The 23,447-nt window shown below is 46.5% G+C and overlaps 1 protein-coding gene and 1 long non-coding RNA gene across 14 annotated transcripts in view; one reads left to right on the top strand and one right to left on the bottom strand.

Moving 5' to 3' along the window:
- Positions 1–9,029, bottom strand: part of LOC308458823 — a 60,598-nt gene extending 51,569 nt beyond the window's left edge. Inside the window, exons 1-2 of the long non-coding RNA XR_013977702.1 lie at positions 7,507–9,029; positions 6,744–7,283 (exon numbers count right to left, since the gene is read on the bottom strand). This is a non-coding gene — a long non-coding RNA (uncharacterized lncRNA). The remainder of the gene's footprint in view (positions 1–6,743; positions 7,284–7,506) is intronic.
- CELF4 (CUGBP Elav-like family member 4) overlaps positions 1–23,447 on the top strand; it is a 783,337-nt gene that overhangs the window by 754,297 nt on the left and 5,593 nt on the right. The window lies entirely within an intron of this gene.

The following is a 23,447-nucleotide window of genomic DNA, read 5'->3' as shown; positions in this document are numbered from 1 at the left end:
GCACCAGCTCAGACATCTAAAAAGCGAGAGTTGGAAGAGGTATTAAGAGGGGGTAGATATTTCGTGTGCAGAGATGCCCATCGCCAATATGACTCCCATGGCTGTTCGCTGACAAGGAGGGTCATAGGAACATTCCACTCTGAAAGTCTCACCCGAAAACTCCCATGAAATGAACGGGAAGTTGCGTAAAAACCTCGTTGCAGTGGGATGGATGTTGTCAGTGACCTGTGAATCTCGTAGTTGGTGAACGTGTTAAAGACACAAGTTGATGTTGTGGTTTCCAAACTGAAAGGGCTGTCCAGTTTACGCATATCGCTAGTTCTGTGTTTTAAGCATGTCAAAACATTTTCCATTCCTTGTACGGTTGGGGGGCGGCCAGTCTTTATAATGTGATGCCTTCTGATCAGGATATAGGAGCTTTCGGCTTAGGACTATTCCTGTGCAGACCTCAACAAAGCTTGCAAAGGGGCATTAGATGGTGGACTCTGAGTTCAACTGCCAAATGGGTGAAAAGGCCCGTTTTCATGGTGAACCATGAGCAGTACGAGGCAATTGCAAGTTGCTGGTCTTGAAGGGTTCGTGTGCCACTTAGGCTTCTATTTCAACTCTATACCTGCTGCCGGGGAGGGGGGTGTCCTCTGTGCTTAGAAATGTGCGCTTGTTCTACCAGTCTTGCAAAATCCTTTCCCTGGGAGGAGAGGATGGTTGTGGTTCTTTCCTGAGGCAGGTAAAGGCTGGAAAAAAAAGAGTGGACCCCAAATGTATTCGTGAGGGTGGTGCAAAAAGTAGCAGAAGGCGGGCACCTGTAGAATCCAAGTTGGGTGGCAGAACGAGGCATGGTTAGAGAGACCATCATTCCTTCTACTGGCAAACTTGCTTGCAGAGCTGGCAGCCCCTCACCCTTTTTTGAACACCCTCCCTTGTGGAGTGTTCCCTCAGGGTTCCCTCCTTGAGAGTCCTCTGAACACCCCTGAACTCTCACCCCCCCCAAGAGCCTTTGGGAGGCAGAGGCATGAGAGGGCATCAGAGGAGGCAGGGAAGGAAAGAGGGACAGACGCCAGTGTTGCCCACGGCATCCTTGACCATCCTTGAAGGCACCCCAGGGTGCCATGGCACATTGGTTGAAAACCACTGGCATACGCCATTATTAGTGGGGCAGGAGAGTTGGGGGGGATGACATCTGGCAACCAATGGGCCCCATTCGTTTCAGATAGCATATGGGTAGATGAGTGTAAAAAGCATGAGACACAATTTTCCACAGCCCTCTAGCAGCTATTTGCCAAAAGTAATGCATTTAGTGTTAACTCTGGAAGTGTGTACTCGATTCTGACCAAGCTAGGCCTCCTAGAGCAAAATATACACCAGGAGACAGACTCCCAGGAAAGGTGGTGGACTCTCCTTCCGTGGCGGTTTTTAAGCAGAGATTGGATGTCCACCTGTCATGGATGATTTTGTTGAGATTCCTGCATTGCTGGGGGTTGGACTAGACTGTGCTCGAAGTCCCTTGCAACTCCACGATTCTATGATCTGTTCAGCCACCATAAGAACAGGGTGCTGGATTAGATGGGCCATTGTCCTGATCCAGCAGGCTGTTCTAATTATTATTTATTTATTTATTTGTTTGTTTATTTATTTATATCCCGCCCTCCCCAGCCGAAGCCGGGCTCAGAGCGGCTAACAACAATAAAAGTAACACAGTTTACATAAAATCACAATCAATTAATTGAAATGCATTCCAAAATCAATTCATTCTAAAATCAATTCAGAATCAAATTAATAACAACCATTGGGCTAGAGTTCTATGTGGATTACCGAAGGAGGGGGTCAGACTGTGCCTTGGCCAAAGGCCTGGTGGAACAGTTGTGTCTTGCAGGCCCTGCAGAAAGATGTCAAGTCCCGCAGGGCCCTAGTCTCTTGTGACAGAGCGTTCCACCAGATCGGGGCCACAGCCGAAAAAGCCCTGGCTCTGGTTGAGGCCAGCCTAACCTCAACTAAAAGTGGTTCAGGAGATCCGAAAACGGGCTCTCCAAAAGAGCCTGTCCAGAATTGGCGACTAGGCCATTGGGTAGAGATCCGTAGAGACACGTCCATGTTTATCTCGAGCTCCCCTTGTGCGTAGGTCTTCCCAGTCACTTCTACAAGGAGGCGCTGGGTGTCCGTTGCCTTCTAAAGGGCGTGTGTGTCCAACCTTCACCGTTAAACAAACAAGGAAGACCCCTTTCATTTGGAGGAAGCTCCCCACGTGGGCCGAAGCTCCCAAGACATTGCTAGACTATGAAAGAAGAGGGAGAGCGAGAAAAGGAGCTGAGAGAGATGGAGGGAGAAAGCTCCACTCAATTAATTCTGAGTGCTTTTTTCATCCCTTTGATCAAATCCCTCTTTTAGAACACAAATTGTTTTAGCCTACAGTGGTTTTAAGTCTTGTTTTCGCCACTAATGCTCTCAAAGTTGTTTCCAGGCATTAAAAAGATCACTGAGATGTGGTAGATAAGGTCACAAGCTTCAACAAACAAAGCCCCCAAGGATCCTTCGCGGGGAAGGGGGGAGAGAAGCCGCCTCCCAAAATGGCCGCCTTCTTCTCTCCCCTTCCTCTCTAATTACAGAAGCAGAGCTGGGAGGAGGGAGGTGTGAGTGTGCAGCAGGCCGGCGGGAGGACGAAGAGAGGATCATTTGAGGCAAATCTGCCAAAATCAATATATTCTATTTCAAATCCTCCCATCAAGATGAGAAGGCAAGGATTCCTAGGCACTCGGTGTGGCTGCCAGATAGTAAGACACAGAAAATAATGAGGGAGAAATGCCCACATGTGTGGAGTCCTTTGGGTGACCGTTCCACAAAACCCCGCTGACAGTAGCCAATGCCACTCCATGTCCTAAAACGAAAGAAAGAAGAACATGGTAAACTCCCTTCTAGGTAAAGGGGGAAAGGTAGGCTGTGGAAGGGTGGAGAGTTAGGGACAGGGGCTGATCCAACACATTGGAGTCTTCAGGGAGATGTTTGCCCAGGTCTCTGGGTCTCCGGAAAGATGCCGTTTGCTTGGGTGTAGTGGTTAAGAGCGGTAGACTCATAATCTGGTGAACCGGGTTCGCTTCCCTGCTCCTCCACATGCAGCTGCTGGGTGACCTTGCGCTAGTCACACTTCTTTGAAGTCTCTCAGCCCCACTCACCTCACAGAGTGTTTGTTGTGGGGGAGGAAGGGAAAGGAGAATGTTAGCCGCTTTGAGACTCCTTAAAGGGAGTGATAAAGAGGGATATCAAATCCAAACTCTTCTTCTTCTTGGGATATCCAGGGCGATTCCTTGGAATCGGTTACCTGGCCTCAGAAGGGATATGGCAGGGTTGGAAAAGGTTCAGAAAAGGGTGAGGATATAGTGACTTCCCTACAATGGAAGTTTGCGGCGTTTGGGACTTTTTAGTTAAGAAAGAAGCCAAGTAGAAGTTTGCAGAAATTCACTGCCTGACAGTGAACAAGAGAAAATCTCTCTCCCTCTCTCATAATATGCTAGAACTTGTGTGCATTCGGCGTAGCTGAATGTTGGGAGATTCAGGGCAGATAAAAGAAAGTGTTTCCATACACAGCACAGAGCTGGACTACCTGGGAGACTAGGGTTCGAATCCTTACTCACTGGGTGAGCTTGGGCCAGTCACTGCCTCTCAGCCGAGCCTATCTCGCAGGCTTGTCGTGGGAGTTAAATGGGAAGGGGAGAGCCACATACGCCCACTCAAGCTCTTTGGAGAAAAAGGTGGGATATAAATTCAATATGGGACGTGGGTGGCACTGTGGGTTAAACCACAGAGCTTAGGACTTGCCGATCAGAAGGTTGGCGGTTCGAATCCCCGCGACGGCGTGAGCTCCCGTTACTCAGTCCCTGCTCCTGCCAACCTAGCAGTTTGAAAGCACGTCAAAGTGCAAGTAGATAAATAGGTACCGCTCCAGCGGGAAGGTAAACGGTGTTTCCGTGTGCTGCTCTGGTTCGCCAGAAGCAGCTTAGTCATGCTGGCCACATGACCCGGAAGCTGTACGCCAGCTCCTTCGGCCAATAAAGCGAGATGAGCGCTGCAACCCCAGAGTTGGCCACGACTGGACCTAATGGTCAGGGGTCCCTTTACCTTTACCTAAATTCAATATATATATATGAGACCTCCGGGTATAGGGCGAAATATAAATTCAATGAATAATAATATATCATAAATAGACAACCATGATCACCCCAAACCAGTTCAGCTCCCTCCCCCAAACCCAACAGGTCCTTCACCTTTTGTCACAACTGGGCTCAAAATGAGCTTTCACCAAGTCCCAGGTCTGGTCCCAGGTCTGCCTTCTTCTGCCTGCAAGGCTGCTAAGCGGTCAAGCTGGCCGAAAAAGGCATTTGGCTGCAGCAGGATGACTGATGAACCATCTTGAGCTGCGCTTCGCTAAGAGGAACCACAGGAGAAATGAGCTCACCCAGATTTTTCCCGAAGTATCTACTAACCAGGTCCTGCATTTAACTCCTACTTATGACTTGACTTTACTGCACCCTGCTGGAAAACGGGAAACCCAAGCTAAATGTCTGAAGGGTCTGAAGGGTCTGGAACAAAAGGGGTGGGGAGCGTAAAATGCTGCTTGTTTTTTATTATTATTTTAAAGTCATTTTTGTCCTTCTTCTTTTAGTGCATCGTGGGTTTCTTTTCCTGTATTTTCCAACCTGATAGCATCCTTTTAAACTGCCAGTCACTTCAGCAATAGCACAACGCAGAGTTCTCTCCCATGAACTGCAAATTTCAATTTCTAATGGATGTGAAATCCCGTTTGCTAATTATCATGGTTATACTAAGATTGGCATACAATAGCCCGCATTGATGGAAAACTGCAATAATTAATTACCGCGTTCGCTTCGAAATACAATCAGCAATTACCATGCTGAGGCAAAATTCCATTCAGCAATATTTGCTGCTTGTTCATGAGGGTGGCTTTTTGCTCCCTCTCTCTCTCTTTTTCTTTTTCTTTTTAATGCAGGGCAGCTATTTGGCTACGTTGCAGTGTTGGCACCTTAATGAGCAAGGGGTAGGTTGGGGAGACAGGCTCAGCTTCTTTGCTTTGGGAGAGCTGGAGCTGTGGGAGGCGATGCAATTGAACTCTGATTGCGCACGGAACTTTGATTAAAGACACACCCTCACCCAAATAATATTACAGGAAATTACAGCTATCGTTTTGCGAAAAAACAGCAGGCGAGGTTCCCCTCTCGCGGTTCCAAGAGGGCGGTAATCCAGTCAGTGGTGTTGTTTTACCGTGGTGTAAAGACAGACATTTGTGCCCTTATTAAAGGCAGCATGTGTGAGAGAGTGGGCGAAACACAGTTCTTTGATAAGGAAGCAAAAAGGCAGGATTTGACCAGGCTGGGTTGCAGAATTCCATGTCCTCAAGCTACTTTATTTTCACTCCATAAGACACACCTAACCATCAGACGCACCTAGTTTTTAAAGGAGAAAAACAAGAGGAAAAAAATTCTGAACGAAACAGTGGATGTATGATTTGTGTGGTTCAAGCTGTTGCCACAGACATGTGATCCGATGGTGAATTTGGAGTGACCCAGTGTAAAAATCCTGAGGATCCATGGGCTTTTACCTCCCCCCTCCCAGGCAGCCTCTGCTAGCGTCCCTTATCTCTCTCCTGATCCCACCGATCAGCTGCTTCCTTTCAACACTCCCTTCCCTCTTGTTCGCCTTACTGTCTTTTCCTTAGCTGGAGCAGTTTTTTGCCCCTCCTTTGCTTCTAATTTCTCTCCTCATTGCTTTAGTCTTCCTGTCTCCTCTCCTTGCAAGTTTTCTGTCTTTACCTCCCCCGTCCCAGGCAGCCTCCTTTATCTCTAGGGTCCCTTATCTCTCTCCCTGATCGGCAAACGATCAGCAGCTTTGTTTCAACATCCACTTCCCTCTTTCCAAAAAAAAAAAAAAGCATGATCTGTTTTTCGCCCCTGGGCAATTCAGCTCCAGGGACCACGCATTTGCTCCATAAGACGCACAGACATTTCCCCTTACTTTTTAGGAAGAAAAAAGTGTGTCTTATGGAGTGAAAAATACGGTACTTCGTAGGTGTTGTTCTGCCATTCTAAACCATCACTGGAAGAGGCTGCTTAACTCTTTCCCTCCAATTGATCAAAATCCCACTTCCCAAACTGCATTAACACCCATGGCTGAAAAGCTACAGGCAAACCAAAGCAGGGGGAATCGTCATGGAGAGGGTTGTTCTGAGCGGGGGAAAGGAGCGGCGGGGAAAGGGTGAAGCAGCCTCCCTCTCAGCCCAGTCTTCCATCACTCCTGCTTACAGCCTGTCCAAGTAAAATGTCAGCGCTTGTGCTGCTGTTGTGGTTGTTAGGGACATGCGTGAGGGTTTCAGTGCAGGGAAAATGAGCAGATTCTCTGCCAGTTGCGCCACGGCTAAGAAGGACTTCAGCACTCGAGTCACATTATGCAGCATTTATGGTTATTTGTTCAGGTACTTATGCACCGCTTAATTCACTGCGAAGGCGCCCTCTAAGTGGTTCGCAAATATACACCAGTTTTATGTTATAAAGGTAAAGGGACCCCTGACCATTAGGTCCAGTCGCGGACAACTCTGGGGTTGCGGCAGTCATCTCGCTTTACTGGCCGAGAGAGCTGGCGTACAGCTTCCGGGTCATGTGGCCAGCATGACTAAGCCGCTTTCTGGCAAACCAGAACAGTGCACAGAAATGCCGTTTACCTTCCCGCCAGAGTGGTACCTATTTATCTACTTGCACTTTGACGTGCTTTCGAACTGCTAGGTTGGCAGGAGCAGGGACCGAGCAACAGGAGCTCACCCTGTCACGGGGATTTGAATTGCTGACCTTCTGATCGGCAAGCCCTAGGCTCTGTGGTTTAACCCACAGCGCCACCCGCGTCCCTTCATGTTATTATATATATATGTGTGCAAATCATTAAAAATACTCAAGAAAACAATTTCATCAGAGGGGATATGTTAGCCATCTTCAAATATCTTAAGGGTTGTCACATAGAAGAGGGAATATGCTTGTTTTCTCCTGCTCTGGAGGGTAGGACTCGAACCCATGGCTTCAAGAAAGGAGATTCCAAATAAACATTTGGAAAAACTTCCTGACAGTAAGAGCTGTTTGGCAGTAAAACAGGCTCCCTCGGAAGGTGGTGGACTCTCTTTCCCTGGAGGTTTATAAGCAGAGGTTCGATGGCCATCTGCCATGGATGCTTTTAGCTGAGATTCCTGCATTGCAAGGGGTTAGACTAGATGACCATTGGATCCCTTCTATCTCTATGATTCTGTGGTCAAAACAAAAAAAATCCTTCCAGTAGCACCTTTAAGACCAACTAAGTTAGTTCTTGGTATGAGCTTTCGTGTGCAAGCACACTTCTTCAGATACACACTAGTGTGCTTGCACATGAAAGCTCATACCAAGAACTAACTTAGTTGGTCTTAAAGGTGCTACTGGAAGGATTTTTTTTATTTTGACTATGGCAGACCAACACGGCTACCTATCTGTAACTGTGGTCAAAACATTAAGGATCCCCAGTCAACATGCTCAATAAAACAAATCCATTTAAACAATTATAGCAATCAAAGGAGGTAAAATGGCAATTAGAACAATTGAAGTCAGGAGATCAGGGGAACGCTAAATAGGTGTGTCTTCAAGAACTGGCAGAGTGCCAGCGCTGATGAGGTTGTGTTTAACTATGTCCTACTCAGAGTACATCAACTGAAATCAATAAACCTAAGTGAGCCATGTAGATTGATTGATTGATTGATTGATTGATTGATTGACTGAATATATTTTTCTCCCAAGTTGGGATTCATTCAAGGCAGTTCACAACATTCAAAAACCTTTGTTTTAAAATACAAAGTAATTAGAACCAACTAGTTTGAAACTATAAAAATACAATAAAATACATTTAGAACCAGCATTAAAATACTGATTGCCCTGATAGCACCTAATTTTCAAAGGTCTGTCTACATAGGAAGGTATCAAGCCTGCTAGCAGAAAGATAACAAAGAGAGCCCATCTAAACGCTCTTTCCAAGCTCTCTCTCTCTCTCTCTCTCTCTCTCTCTCTCTCTCTCTCTCATGTCATCACCAACCATGCCTCTGAAGATGATGAGAGTGAGAGAAGGTGCTCATCTGAGGATCTTAGCACCTGGGCAGGTTTGTAAAGGGAGATGCAATCTTTCAGATAGTCTGGGCCCAAGCTATATACAGTGGTACCTCTGGATACGAACGGGATCCGTTCCGGAGCCCCATTTGCATCCAGAGCAGGACGCAACCCGCGTCTGTGCATGCGCGGGCCATGATTTGTCGCTTCTGCGCATGCGCGTGATGTCATTTTGAGCGTCTGCGCATGCGCAAGTGGCGAAACCCGGAAGTAACGTGTTCCGTTACTTCCGGGTCACCGCGGAGCGCAACCCGAAAATGCTCAACCTGAAGCAACTTTAACCCAAGGTATGACTGTATTATATTAGATTAGCTTCAATAGATCTACTCTGATTAGGGCTAGTATTGAATAGCACCCATGGGGGTCTCTCGTATTTCAGCAGGGAGACACTTGCATAACACTAGTACCACCTGTGTAAAGGCCCTGCGTCCTTTGTAATGTTGTTATTTCCTTTGGGGTCCTGCACATAAGCTGCTTGATCAGCTGCCACAGGATAGCACTTATGATGACATCCCTGATGACAAGACATACAATTTCCTCCGAACATCTGATTAAATGAACAACAGACCTAAGCCTCAGTCAATGCATAAAGGCACTCTGCTGAGATATGTCAATAAAAGCTCTCTCCTATACTCTTTCCTAGGGATGGCTGAATCTCTCAATGTGGGTTTCTATTTTTCCATTTTCCCCATTTCAGCACCAATTTGTGAATGTTACCAAAAAACCCCAAAAAACTTTATGACTTTTCCCCTAGTGAGTGTATTTAGGCTTGCAGTTTTAAGCATGGTAAGACATGATTTTTAAGGCAGAGAATTTCATCATTTTTTTTAAAGTAGGGAATAATGTTGGGTGATCAATAGTGACAATTAACTTTACCCTTGCAAAAATTGAGAGTTTTTTTTTCCTTGGGGGGCGGGGGACAATGACTTTAGTTATTTCCCCCTCAATCCCAGATGGGCGAACAAGTCAAACTTTTGCATAAAATGTCACAAGGTGCAGATGAATGAATCAGTAAGTCTGCATGTGGAACTTATCCTGCTCCTTAGCACTGTCTCTTTCCCTTGGATTCAACCCAATGGAACCCAGGGCACAGATTTGCAGCCTTGTTAAATACTGGAATAGTAACCATTTGTGGTGACAAAGCAGGACATGAAAGCAATTGACTTTGCCCATTGGCCATGCATCTGAAAGCCAAGATGTGTCCCTAAGCTGGGTGAGCTTTGCTGTTTTGCCCACTGCCTCAGAAAGTGGATAAAAATGAATTTGCTGTGCTGGTTCTATTTTGTACCTGGGGTATCAACAGGAAAACGGTATTGTCGCTCCCCTTCCAGCCCCAGATGTGAATGGCACCAGGATGGGCTTTTAATGAGCACAACCTGATTACTGTCACGACCGGAGGAGAGTGAGCCCCGTTTGTTTGCGTTCCATGGAGTGGCGGGGATCTGTTCTCAATCAGAATAATCCAATTTAAAGGAATGATTCATATTAGCGAACACATCTGTCTGAGGCCAGAGCAGAACCCTGGTGTTAGTTTAATAAATGACGTTCATTAAACTCAGCTGAAAATATAATCTGGAGAGACTGATGGAGTGAGCAGAGCAAAGAATAAGCAAAAGGAGCTGGCAATTATCAGCCGTCATTTGTTCTGCCGCCACCGCAGAAGTGGGGCTTGTTTGCTGAAATCTTAATTTCGTTTGGCTGAGGTGGAATCCATCAAAAAGGTCCATACAGCAGACAAAGCCCTCGTTTCTCAAAATCTGTCAGTGCAGGGGTGGACCAGGCATTGGGGGTGGGGGGGGAGCGAGGATGTTAGCAGTTTTTCCTGATCTGTCCTGTACCAGGACGAAAAATTCCCAGGTCAGGATGGATGGGAAAATGCTTCTCTGGGAAGGAACAAATGAGCGAACCTCCTCCAAGAAGCATTGCCAAATCAGATGCTGTCATGTCTTGAAGGCAGTAGCTTTTGCCTCTGTTACTTAGTCCCTAGTTGCTTCTGGACTAGATGACTGCCTTGCTATCTAGGTAGGGCTGCCTCTAATAATAATAATAATACTGTAATAATAATAATAATTTTTTATTTATATCCCGCCCTCCCCAGCCAAAGCCAGGCTCAGAGCGGCTAACAACAATAAAAGTAACACAGTTTACCTAAAATCACAATCAGTTTCTAAAACCAATTCATTCTAAAATCAATTCAAAATCAAATTAATGCCAACCATTGGGCTAGACCTCTGTGAGGATTACAGAAGGAGAGAGGGGGTCAGACTGTGCCTTGACCAAAGGCCTGGTGGAACAGCTCTGTCTTGCAGGCCCTGCGGAAAGATGTCAAGTCCCGCAGGGCCCCAGTCTCTTGTGACAGAGCGTTCCACCAGATCGTGGGCCATGGCCGAAAAAGCCCTGGCTCTGGTTGAGGCCAGCCTAACCTCCCTGTGGCCCAGAATCTCCAATATGTTTTTATTTGAAGACCGTAAGGTCCTCCGTGGGACATACCAGGACAGGAGGTCCCATAGATATGAGGGTCCTAGGCCGTTTAGGGCTTTAAAGTTTAAAACCAGCACCTGGTTTTAACACTCTGAAGACATTCCTCTTGCAATTCTTCATGTAACACATTGTTAAACTAGGGAACTTGCTTCCATAGGAAGCTGTGGTGAAGAACAACTTATTTTAGCTTTAAAAGAGAGTTAGGCAGATAATATGGAAAAGTCTGTTGTTGGCTATTGGTTGATGCTTCTGAATTCCAATTACTTGAAACCAAGGCAGGAGAGCAGGCTTTTGTACTCAGGTCCTGTGTCCAGGTTTACCACTGTGGCATCCTGTGAGGACAGGATGCTAGACTAAGTGGGTCATTGACTGGATCCAGCACCAAGCAGGCTTTTCTGACGTTCTTACATTTTGGAAGCCTCCACTAGTACAAAATGCAACTGCCCAGATTATCGCTTGGACACTGGTGTGAGGCTCTAATATTGTGTCAGCTGCAACAGCTACCAGTTTGCTTCTGAGCCCAGTTCAAAGTGCTGGCTGTGAGCTCCGGGAGCCCTTGGTGGCTGGGCACTGAGTCACTTGAAAGAATATTGTTATAAAAGTTGGGTGCCTACCCCTCTCTCTGTCAAGAGTTGGCAAGAGTCCATGGGGTTCCAGGCACTCCCTAGGGCCTGTGGTCCTTTGGAGAATTGAGACAGGGTGGAGACTGTTCTAGCTTTAAGAAACATGGTTTATTCACCTATTAACTCCTTCAGTCTGCATGGAGGGAGTCCAAATCTTATAGCACGGTCATTGTAAAAGGGGCTTGTACCCTGTAGCAACCACCCTGCCCAAGATGGATCCCAATAAACACACAAGACGTAACCAGCTGTACTTTTGAATAAATATGGTATACTATTCATTGTATCAAATTGTAGATTTCAACAGAAGTCTTATAAAGTTCAACGAAAAAAGCAGAAGACCCAGTGGATGGGTTATTAGACTCTATGAACAGACAGGTGGAATAGACACTTATACATGTGTGGACCTTATGCATGAACTGACTAGAGAATGAACTGATCCATTGGGTCTTCTGCCTTTTTCGTTGAACTTTATGAGACTTCCGTTGAAATCTACAATTTGATACAATGAATAGTATACCTTATTTATTCAAAAGTACAGCCGGTTACGTCTTGTGTGTTTATTGAGTATGTTTCACAGAACCATAGGTTTGTTGTTGTTGTTTTGCAAGATGGATCCCAGTCTCTCTTCTTCCCTTTCCCCTTACTCAAAACTCCCTTTTCCTGTCACCTTACACCCAGTGAGCCTGCCACCCTTCCAGACCCCCAGACTCTGTTCACAACTCAGGGCAAGGGGGGAGGACATTTCTCTTGCACTGCCAATGGCCCTCGATGGCTCTTTATTGCTTCTTGATGGCCCTAGTCTGGCCAGTTCATTTTGCACAGGCTAGTCTAGCAATTCCTCTGCAGCCTGTATTTCTCCCTTCTCATCCCACATAATCAAAATCCTACAATTTATTATAGGGTTTAGGGGGTCCACCTCCCCCCCAAAAAATCTATAACACCATATACACCCCTATGAACCTACCCTTAAAATTGGCCACTTGTGCAACTGCCAGTAGGTACAACCATAGCAAGGTAAGGTAAAGGTAACGTAAAGGACTCTTGGATGGTTAAGCCCAGTCAAATCCGACTATGGGATGCGGTGCTCATCTTTGCTTTCCAGCTGAGGGAGCCGGCGTTTGTCCACAGACAGCTTTCCAAGTCATGTGGCCAGCATGACTAAACTGCTTTAGGTGCAACGGGGCACCGCGATGAGTGCCAGAGCACACGGAAACACCATTTACCTTCACACTGCAGTGGTACCTGTTTATCTACTTATGCTGGTGTGCTTTCAAACTGCTGGGTTGGCAGAAGCTGGACCAGAGCAGAGCAATGGGAGATCACTCCATTGCAGGGAATCAAACTGCCAACCTTACAATAGGCAAACCTAAGAGGCTCAGTGGTTTAGACCCCAGTGCCACCTGCTATAACCATAGTATCAGGTACATGAGAGAGGGCTCTTTCAGGGATGCCCCCCCCCCCCAGCATGAGAATTGTGTTTGCCTCCTCTCTTGATCTGGCTTTCATTTTCCAACTGGCCTTTGGCAAAGCTTAAGATTGGGGAGTTTGTAGCAGTATATTGTAGCAATCCCATGCTTGGCACGAGAGGGTGAGCTGCGATGGTTTTATATGGGTGTATTATCTGCAGCTTATCCGTCCTGCATTTAAGGAGCTGGATTATGTATTGATTCTAATTGTGCAGTTTATGATGGCACTTGTTGTTTTATTAAGCTCACACATTACAAATGAGCGTAAGAGTGTACACTTTTTTGATTAAGGCAGCTCAGTGAATCTGTAAACAGGTACACACTGTACTCTCGGTGATCATGATGTGTGAACAACTGTATGAATGTACAGCTCAATGGTTGTGTATGCAGGCACACAGCTCATTGCATGCAATATGTGAGCACGCCCACTGTGATCTTATATGGTGAGCCGTTTGAGGATGTTGGGGGTGATCTACTGTCCTGAAAGGCAGCATAGAAATGTACCTTTTTAAAATCGATAAATAAAATTGAGCCATTAGTATGGGAACATCATTAGCAAAGTAGAGCCCATTTAAGACAGCTGTCATTTATACCAGAGGAGCAGACAACATTGCCCTCCTAGAAATGTGAAGGAAGAAAATTGCAAAGAAAGACACTGCTGATATCCTCCATCCCTTGTCCCATGAAATGCCATGGTCTCCCACTTCTTCTGCTGGGATATTGACCCCACCACCATCCTTTTTGATTCAGACCCCATGACATTTCTTGCAGGCCAAGCCATTGTGCCGCCTCTGCCCCCCCCCCCGGCCCACCAAGTAGGAAAAAGGACAGCATAGAATGGCTTTGGTTTGAAACAGACTATGCCTTTATTGAATACAAGACACAAGAGGTTTGGCTTAGGCATGGGGCAATCGTTTACTTCCAGCCTGCATGCCGGAAGTGCCGCCATGAGTCAGTCTGGCAGCGGGGGTTCCTAAGACTTCCATCAAATAAGAGGAGCCTCGTGGAGCTTGGTGGAGTACGATTGGCCCTGGGCCTCAACGGGAAATAGGCCACTCCCCCTGTATCACTTTAAGAGGAGTTTGGATCTGATTTCCCGCTTTATCACTACTCTAAGCAGTCTCAAAGCGGCTAACATTCTCCTTTCCCTTCCTCCCCCACAACAAACACTCTGTGAGGTGAGTTGGGCTGAGAGACTTCAGAGAAGTGTGACTGGCCCAAGGTCACCCAGCAGCTGCATGTGGAGGAGTGGGGAAGCGAACCCGGTTCCCCAGATTACGAGACTACCACTCTTAACCACTACACCACACAGGATACCCTAGCATTGGAGGGACAGGAAGGAACTACAGTGGTACCTCGGGTTAAGTACTTAATTCTTTCCGGAGGTCCATTCTTAAGCTGAAACTGTTCTTAACCTGAAGCACCACTTTAGCTAATGGGGCCTCCTGCTGCCGTCACACCGCCGGAGCACGATTTCTGTTCTCATCCTGAAGGTACTTAACCCAAGGTACTATTCTTAACCAGAGGTACTATTTCTGGGTTAGCGGAGTCTGTAACCTGAAGCGTCTGTAACCTGAAGCGTCTGTAACCCAAGGTACCACTGTACAACCTCCCCTCCATCCAAAGCTAAGATTGCCCCAACCTCGGCTCTTCATAACTGATAAGAAAAACCAGGTGAAGGGTCCAGGTGAGGGTTGTTTAAATGCCCCGGGAGCAGACCTCCTCAAGCTACAGCCATTGGGAGCCTTGCAAAGCACATGGCTCACATTCTCCTCTGATCTCCCCATCAAAGCAACCTCGCCATGTGACGCCTTTGGCCATTTCCCAGCTTCCTCTCGCCACATGTATTTTCAAAAACTCAAGTTAGCCTTAGTCTTGGTCTGTTGGATTGTGATTAATGAGCTGGTCCTTGATGTGGCTGAATCTCCCACTTGGTTTTTTTGTTTTGTTTTGTTTTTGCTTTTGCAGAGCCTTTGTTCACCTTTCATCCCATTCCATCTCCCTCATTGGGTATATTACTTGAGGGGGTGGTTTTTAGGGATTTTTTTATGCTAGGGGGTGTTTTTAATATGTATGGGCTGACAAGAGCAGCCCTTCAAGTCCCAAGCAGACAGGCGAAAAAAGCTGAAAAGACAGAGGAAAGAGTAATGGAGAAGGAGGCAGACCTTGACCTCATAAGCTTTCAGCACTGATTAGAGCGGCGCATGGTGTCAGCCACCTTTTCTTGTTGAGGGCAGCCTGGCTGTGAAGTGATTCCCCCTCCCCTGTCCCTTCCAACCCTCTTTAATCAGTTTTCAGAGTTTCTGTCTTGGACACAAGGATACCATCTGCATTCCTGCAGACTCTATTTGGGCACAGAACCTATTTAGACACATGCAGGTGTTTGCTTGCTTGGTTATGGTTCAAACTTATACCCCATGACAATGGCTTACATAAGGGTTTTTTTTAATCTAAATAACAAGAATAGAACAGTACGGATCAATGAAAACTTAAAAAGAGGTATACGCAGGGCTTTGTTTCAGCCTGAGCTCATAGGAGCTCAACTCCAGTACAGTGGTACCTCGGGTTAAGAACTTAATTCGTTCTGGAGGTCCGTTCTTAACCTGAAACTGTTCTTAACCTGAGACACCACTTTAGCTAATGGGGCCTCCCGCTGCCGCAGCACGATTTCTGTTCTCATCCTGAAGCAAAGTTCTGAACCCAAGGTGCTATTTCTGGGTTAGCAGAGTCTGTAACCTGAAGCGTCTGTAACCCGAAGTACCACTGTACCTCTCAAGCGGGCGCCATTACCATTCTAAGACAGCAAGGGAGAAGTTCATGCTGAGCTCCTGCTCCTCTTTATTTTAGAAAAATAGCACTGGGTATACAACAGTTAAAAGTGATGCTAAGAAAGCGTCGAAATGCAGAAAGACCTTTACCGTGATATGAGAAAAGAGTAGACACCAGGCATGGTTCCTTGCAGAGGGCACTTCACAGGTAAGGACCCATCACTGGAAGGGTGCTCATTCAAGGCCTAAGTTGTTGAGCAGTTAGCATTACTACAGACCCTCCAATTGTCCCTATTTTCCAGGGATGACCCTGATTTACAGAAGCTGTCCCAGTTTCTGATTTGATCCCAGAATGTCCTGCTTTTCCTTAGGTAAAGGTAAAGGGACCCCTGACCATTAGGTCCAGTCATGACCGACTCTGGGGTTGCGGCGCTCATCTCGCTTTATTGGCCGAGGGATCCGGTGTACAGCTTCCGGGTCATGTGGCTAGCATGACTAAGCCGCTTCTGGCGAACCAGAGCAGCACACGGAAACACCGTTTACCTTCCCGCCGGAGCGGTACCTATTTATCTGCTTGCACTTTGACGTGCTTTCGAACTGCTAGGTTGGCAGGAGCAGGGACCGAGCAACGGAAGCTCACCCCGTCGCGGGGATTCGAACCGCCGACCTTCTGATCGGCAAGTCCTAGGCTCTGTGGTTTAACCCACAGCGCCACCCATGTCCCTAGACGTCCCTATTTTCATCAGAGAAGGTTGGAGGGTATGGAGTTCTCTGACCCCTGAGCTGTCTGAAGGCAGCCCTGTATAGGGAAGTTTTTAATGTTTAACGATTTATTATGTTTTTATATATGTTAGAAGCCACGCAGAGTGGCAAGCCAGCATGATGGGGGGTGGTATAAATAGTAACATCATCATCATCATCATCATCATCATTATTAAATAGGACGTCCCTATTTTCATCAGAGAAATATTGGAGGGTATGTTAATATTTTGTATTGGGCTGAGTCATCCGTAGGCTGCAAATGCAGGCCTTGTTAGATTGGTGTCCTATGATTTCAATATGCCACATCGTTTAGCATTCCACCAACTGCAATAGCTGTAGCTTCTGACCCATCTTCAAAGATGAATCTATGGGCATCCTGCAAGGAAGTTCAACCCTTTCCAGATGCTGGTGGTGGGAATTTATTTTAGTGCCAATGCTGGGGTTTAGTTTTCAAAAGGGAGGCAGAATTGATTTGCCTGTCGCCACGAGACATGTGCTAAATCTGAAAGTATTCATATATGAGGAGCGAGATGTGCAAGATTATTTTTAAAGATTAGATTTATGACTTGTGCTTATGACATGTGCATTTGGGGTTGCAAAGCATCCAGTTCACACTTCCAGGTATACATCACTTGATCACACCAACACTTGATGATGTTTAGCTAGGTAGGTGAATTTGAAAAGGATAGCATTGTTTCTTTATTTAATTTCCACCATTTTTATATTGAGGCTTAAGACCCTAGAGGTATATGGTAAGGTTAAGGTAAAGGTAAAGGGACCCCTGACTATTAGGTCCAGTCGTGACTGACTCTGGGGTTACGGTGCTTATCTCACTTTATTGGCCGAGGGAGCTGGCGTACAGCTTCCAGGTCATGTGGCCAGCATGACTAAGTCGCTTCTGGCGAACCAGAGCAGCACACGGAAACGCTGTTTACCTTCCCGTTGGAGCGGTACCTATTTATCTACTTGCACTTTGACGTGATTTCAAACTGCTAGGTTGGCAGGAGCTGGGACCGAGCAACGGAAGCTCACCCCGTCGCGGGAATTCGAACCGCCGACCTTCTGATTGGCAAGTCCTAGGCTCTGCGGTTTAACCCACAGCGCCACCCGCGTCCCCTATGGTAAGGTTAGGAGGGTGCAGTAAAGATGAAATCAGTTTAAAAACTAACCATAGAATAAGAAAACTTACTTAAAATGTGTGCTGTAATAGGTGCCAAAAATTCAACAGGGAATGGGATCCTGTCTGATCTCAGCCATGAGGGAAGTCCACAAAATTGGGCCCAAGATACTGTAAACACAACTCCTGGTTGACACAAAGCTTTGGTCTTAGGCATGGAGGACCAGTAGCAGGGACTCCCCCAAAGACCTCAGTTACTGGACTGGGACATAAAGTATCCTGCCCCCAAGTTGTTAAGGGTCTTGCGGATTAATACAAGAAACCTGAGTCATCATATCAGCAGCCAGTGCAATCTTTTAAACATCAGTGTCATGAGCTGGCGGTAATCCATTCCCACCAACAGATGAGCTGCAGCGTTTTGTACCAGCTGGAGCTTCTAGACCAGGCCCAAGGGTAAAGGTAAAGGTACCCCTGACCGTTAGGTCCAGTCGCAGACGACTCTGGGGTTGCGGCGCTCATCTCGCTTTATTGGCCGAGGGAGCTGGCGTACAGCTTCCGGGTCATGTAGCCAGCATGACTAAGCTGCTTCTGACAAACCAGAGCAGCGCACAGAAACCGCTCCTGCTGGAGCGGTACCTATTTATCTACTTGCACTTTGATGTGCTTTCAAATTGCTAGGTTGGCAGGAGCTGGGACCAATCAACAGGAGCTCACCCCGTCGCGGGGATTCGAACCACCGACCTTCTGATCGGCAAGCCATGTTCAAATATATAAAAGGATGTCACATAGAGGAGGGAGAAAGGTTGTTTTCTGCTGCTCCAGAGAAGCGGACACGGAGCAATGGATCCAAACTACAAGAAAGAAGATTCCACCTAAACATTAGGAAGAACTTCCTGACAGTAAGAGCTGTTCGACAGTGGAATTTGCTGCCAAGGAGTGTGGTGGAGTCTCCTTCTTTGGAGGTCTTTAAGCAGAGGCTTGACAACCATATGTCAGGAGTGCTCTGATGGTGTTTCCTGCTTGGCAGGGGGTTGGACTCGATGGCCCTTGTGGTCTCTTCCAACTCTAGGATTCTATGAAGCCCTAGGCTCAGGGGTTTAACCCACAGTGCCACCTGCATCCCTAGGCCCAAGGATAGACCAGGTCAAATGGTAGTCCTCCATAGGACGTGTTGTAAAAATTGAGCCATAAGCTTACCAAGACTCTATGGAAGTGGTTGGTTTGGTGGGCTCATCACCATACTTCATAAACCAGACAGCTGTGCTGACTCAGCCTGATGGAAGTTGTAGTCCCAAATGTCTGGAGGACACCAGGTTGAGGAAGGGGTGTGTGTAAACCTTTCTTCATTTATAGATCAATCCTGCATGTGTTTATTCAGAAGCAAGTCCCATGTGTTCAGTGGGACTTACTCTTGGGGAAATAGGGTTCTGCACAGGTAACGTTACACAGGTGTGTTAATTCGGCACGTGTTGGACAGTATTCTTGTTACAGTTGTATAAAGGCGGTAATGCTGGTTAGTAAGCATGGAGGACATGCTGCTTCCGGGGACAAAATTGTGCCCTCCCCATTCTGCCACGATTGCCAGCTGAACCTTCTTTCACCAATGGGAAGGCTGCACATGACAGCAGCAGGAGAATTTGGGGTTGGGTGGGAGCATCTCTAGACTGTGGCACACATGGCTCTGATCTCCCACTTAGGAGGATGGTCAGGGGGCTCAGGTGGAACAACTGGGGAGGGGGTGTCTGCTGCTACTGCCCCCTGGTGCCACCTGATTCTGTCTAATGGCTGAGTTGTCCCTGCCTCCCTCCCTCCCTCCCTCCATCCATCCATCCATCCATCCATCTATCCATCCTTTCCTACTTGGAGTCCATTACAGAGAATGGATCATGTCATGGCTATAGGGCTGGGGGAGCCTGGATGTCATGACCTGCTTGCCATAATCAGAATGGCATATGTTGTGGTGGCTATCTTCACCCGAGGAAGAATGGGACAAGCCAATTTTAATTGCCGTTTTTGTTTATTCCCGTGCTAATGTTGTCCTTGGTTTTAATGTGTCTGGGTTTTTGGATTCAACCCACAAGTGAGCCTCTTCAGCAAATCTCTGGACTTTGAGTTTCATATCATGCTCAGGCAACTACTGACAACTAGAGATCATACATATATATATAATTGGCAGGCTGAATATAGGTGAAAGATGATCATGGATGTGCCCACTTTTCAGCAAACAAACTCTTGCCCATTGATGTTTATATCCTACAAAAGGTGCTCAAAATTGTTTCTAAGACAAGCACCCCAGCTTTACTGATGCAATTATTAAATTTCAGGAACATCGTACGAAGTGGGACTTTGAATGTCTTTTTTTTAAAAAAATGTAAGGAGAAATTAATAAAAGTTTAATAATTAATAGTCCTATGAAAGCTTATTGAGTGATCTCAGGCTTCAATCAATCTTCAACATATGGGGACACCAATTTTCACCTTACTCTTCCTAGCTGGAGGTGTATCCTAGTTTTAGTGCAATTAAAAACGAGTCAAGAAATATTTTTAGTTAATTGAGCCATACACCTTGAAGGTAATTTGAAGCTGCAGGCAAAAAATAATAATAAAATATCCAACGTGCTAATTGAGTGTTGAAAGATTAGAGTTAGCTTGTTTCCGCACAGCCAGGCCTAGCTCAGAGATACTGAACATGCTCTTAGTTTTGAGAGGGCTTTGGTTGGGGAGGGAGACTGGGGGAGAGATGTAAGCAACTGCGGCAGATTTGTAACCCATAGAAAGCCCTCCCAAGTACCTGAGTACTCGGTGTAAGGTTGTTTGAGTGCAGAACATTACTGGTAAGATGCTTTTGGGCTCTAGGAACCAACTCCTTGGAGCGAGGTCCTTTCGCACGTGCCCCCGATAAAGTATTTCAGGGGACCCCCAAAGTTGATGGACGTTGCCATTCAAATGGGGTGCATGTGTCTTGTGATCAGTTATGTGCAGCGGGGCTTGCCTGAGCTCCCCCCCCCCCAATATTTTATTCAAGTAAACACCTCTACTTGGGTCTTCTGAGCAGAAATGTCCTTGCCCAATATGGTATATTGATCCTCTGAAAGCAGCTTTGGGGGTGAAGTAGTTGTTTTGGGAGGGGTGGAATAACACAAAGTGACTTCTGTGGTTATGTGGCACAAAACTATATGGATAATGTGATGTCTGTGATGTAACACAAAATGACGGCAACATCTAAGAGAGGACCCCCCCCCACCCAAAAAAGGGACCCCACCCTGTACCAGCTGCCCCCCACAGAAATGGGGATAGGCACTTACACCAACCAGCCCAATGTAGTCACAGAGCAAAACTCTCTTCCTCTGTTCAAAATGGAAGGGGTGGGTTCAGTCCTTGCGTCAGTTTTCTGAACTATGGCACGTTTAAGGGGATGTGTTCTATGCAGGCAAGTCTGAGGCAACTCAAACAGGAACTGAGATGAAGAGCAAACTGTCCCCTGTGTGTTGTGAATTTTTGAGGGGATATTTACCGAGGCGTTTCATGGGCACCGTAGTGGGTACCGACAGGCAGACTGGTCCCCGTGGGCACATTTACAGCTCCTGCCATAGCGTGAGCAGAATGGTGTATTCCGCTCAGGCCAAGTTCAGGACATTTTGCTGCCCGAGGGAAAGGACAAAATGGCGTCCCCTTCCACATCCACATTGGTGGCCAGTTGACTCGTACATCAACGACGCAGGTTGCAGGGTAGTATCCTTCACCACACCTAAGGCAACAGGCTAGTTTAAAGGGTGGAGACCAAGCTGTGTGGCATACACAGCCACATCCTCCAGCCAGGAACTCAGGCAAAAATGGTTGGGCAGAGGTCTACCCCGCTCCACAGCAACTGCCGCCTGAGGCGATTGCCTCGTGGTGTCCAATCTTAGAGACAGTCCTACTTCTGCTCACAGAGGGAGATGTTTGGATTCGGTCCCATCTTCTGGAAGTATTCCTATTTTTGAGTCATGGAATTATTGCAATGTGTTGGGTTTTATGGAAATCAATGGAGGGAGTGAGGAGGATTCCACAAACAGAAAGCAAGAACTGTTGCAGAAAGGCATACTGGTTCCATGAATAAAGGATTCCACCTTCATGCAAGAATCCTTAGGAAACATAGGAGATACCATATCAATGCCATTTTTTTGAGGCCTTCTCTGCAGTGGCTCCCCATCTGTGAAATGCTCTCCCCAGGGAAGTTCGCCTGGCGCCTTCATTATACACCTTTAGGTGCCAGGCAAAAGCATTCCTCTTTAACCAGGTCTTTGGTTGATTTGATTGACATCCTATGCCCTTTTAAAATGTGTTGTGGTTGTGTTTGTTTGTTTGTTTGTTTGTTTGTTTGTTTGTTTGGAAGGGAGGTTATTGGGTTGTTGCTGTTTTTATTTGGATTATGTATTTTGTGGTTTTATATTTTGATTTCATTCTGTGAACCGCCCTGAGACCTGCGGGTGTAGGCCAGTATATAAATTCAAGGAAATAATAAAATAAATAAATAAGCAGGAAGGATAAAACACCCAGGAAAAAGAACAGAGTGCAAAAACAGTCAGTGCGAGCATAAGGAATAACATTGCAGCAAAGCTGTCTTTAAAACGCCCTTTTTGCACCTGATCACCTCATTCCACAACTGAGGCCCAGTTCATAACCTCCAAACCTTCCCCATTTAGCCTGCAAACATTTTATCTAGGGGCATATGAGCCCTCCAAGACACACCTGAAGGCAGCCCTGTTTAGGGAAGTTTTTAATGTTTGATGTTTTATCGTGTTTTTAACTTGGCTAGGCCCATCTGGGTATCCTACGTAGATGCGATCTTCATATAAGAACTTGGATGGGTTTAAAAGAGAGTTAGAGACAGGCTGGTGCAGTGGGCTAGACAAATTCCTATCAATCCAGCTGAGATCTTCTTAGCGTTCTCAAATTGTCTTGCGGGAAGCAACCCTGGCTTACTTTCAGAAACTTTCTTTTGCAGTTCTCCCGATTATCTTTCAGGTGTGTTGATAAGCGAACCTGCTTTTTATGTCCAGGGAACAGAGAACTTGTGAGCTGGGATGTGGGGTGTGTGGAGATGAGTATCTCAGATTGGTGCAAGCCATGGGTAGGAACCAAACACTGATGCAGAAGAGAACCTATGGGGAAATGGAATCATTGGTTTGGGGAAGGGTACCTTCGCGTGATCGTGGGACTTGTAGCAGTAGCTGGAATTCATATGTCTGCCCTACGTTCAACAGACAGACAAATAGCTCAGTCGCATCGACCACACCATCTTCCCTGTTTATTTGCTTTATTCTCCAGGTGTTGTTGAGCTCCAAGTGGACTCCAATTCCCACCATCCCTGATTGTTGTCCATGCTTTCCATTGGGGCACCACGTTGGCGATCCTTGCTTTGCACCTTTGGAGCAGTGTTAGAAACTGAGATATAGAAGCTAGGCGCCAAATGGCTCCTTAAACCAGAGTTACAGCTGCCAAAATGGAACGCCTAGCTGCTGTTTCTGGCCAGACAGCTCTAAAGTTGCATTTTTCAATACAACGTTTTGGTTCCTGAAATTCGTTCTGATCATGTAGGTAGAATATCACAGACAGAATTCTACAGGGTGTGTTGCTAGTGTATGAAAAGAGTCAAGATCCAAGGAACTCCATCTTCAGATAGTGGAGATGTCAGGCTCAGGCACTATCCTGTTGCCCGGGCATCATCACTTGGTTGCGAGTAGTTGATAGCCAGGGGCAAAGTGCACTTGGCAAATTTCGAATGCTGCTGCTTTGGAGGAAAGAGACATCAAGTCTCTGCCCAACACAAGGTCCCTTGTCTTTTAGTAGGCCCATCCCATCCAGTAGAGGCCTGCAAAAATGGGAGTGGCTGGGGAAGGTTTGCTTTTAGGTCAACAGGGGATGGTTGGCAGCCAATATATTTTCCCAGACTTTGCGAACCAACTTACTGGCGTCTGCTGTCATCCATCCAACGCATGCTTATTTTAGCTGCCACGACATATTGTTCTGTTAATGGTCACTGTTTATTATGTGCCCACACGAACTGTCTGT

Source organism: Podarcis pityusensis (genome assembly GCF_964106645.2).
Source record: "Podarcis pityusensis genome assembly, chromosome: 11".
Classification (NCBI taxonomy): Eukaryota; Metazoa; Chordata; class Lepidosauria; order Squamata; family Lacertidae; genus Podarcis; species Podarcis pityusensis.
Note: the sequence above shows the minus strand (reverse complement) of the source record. Positions and strands in the feature narration are given on the sequence as shown.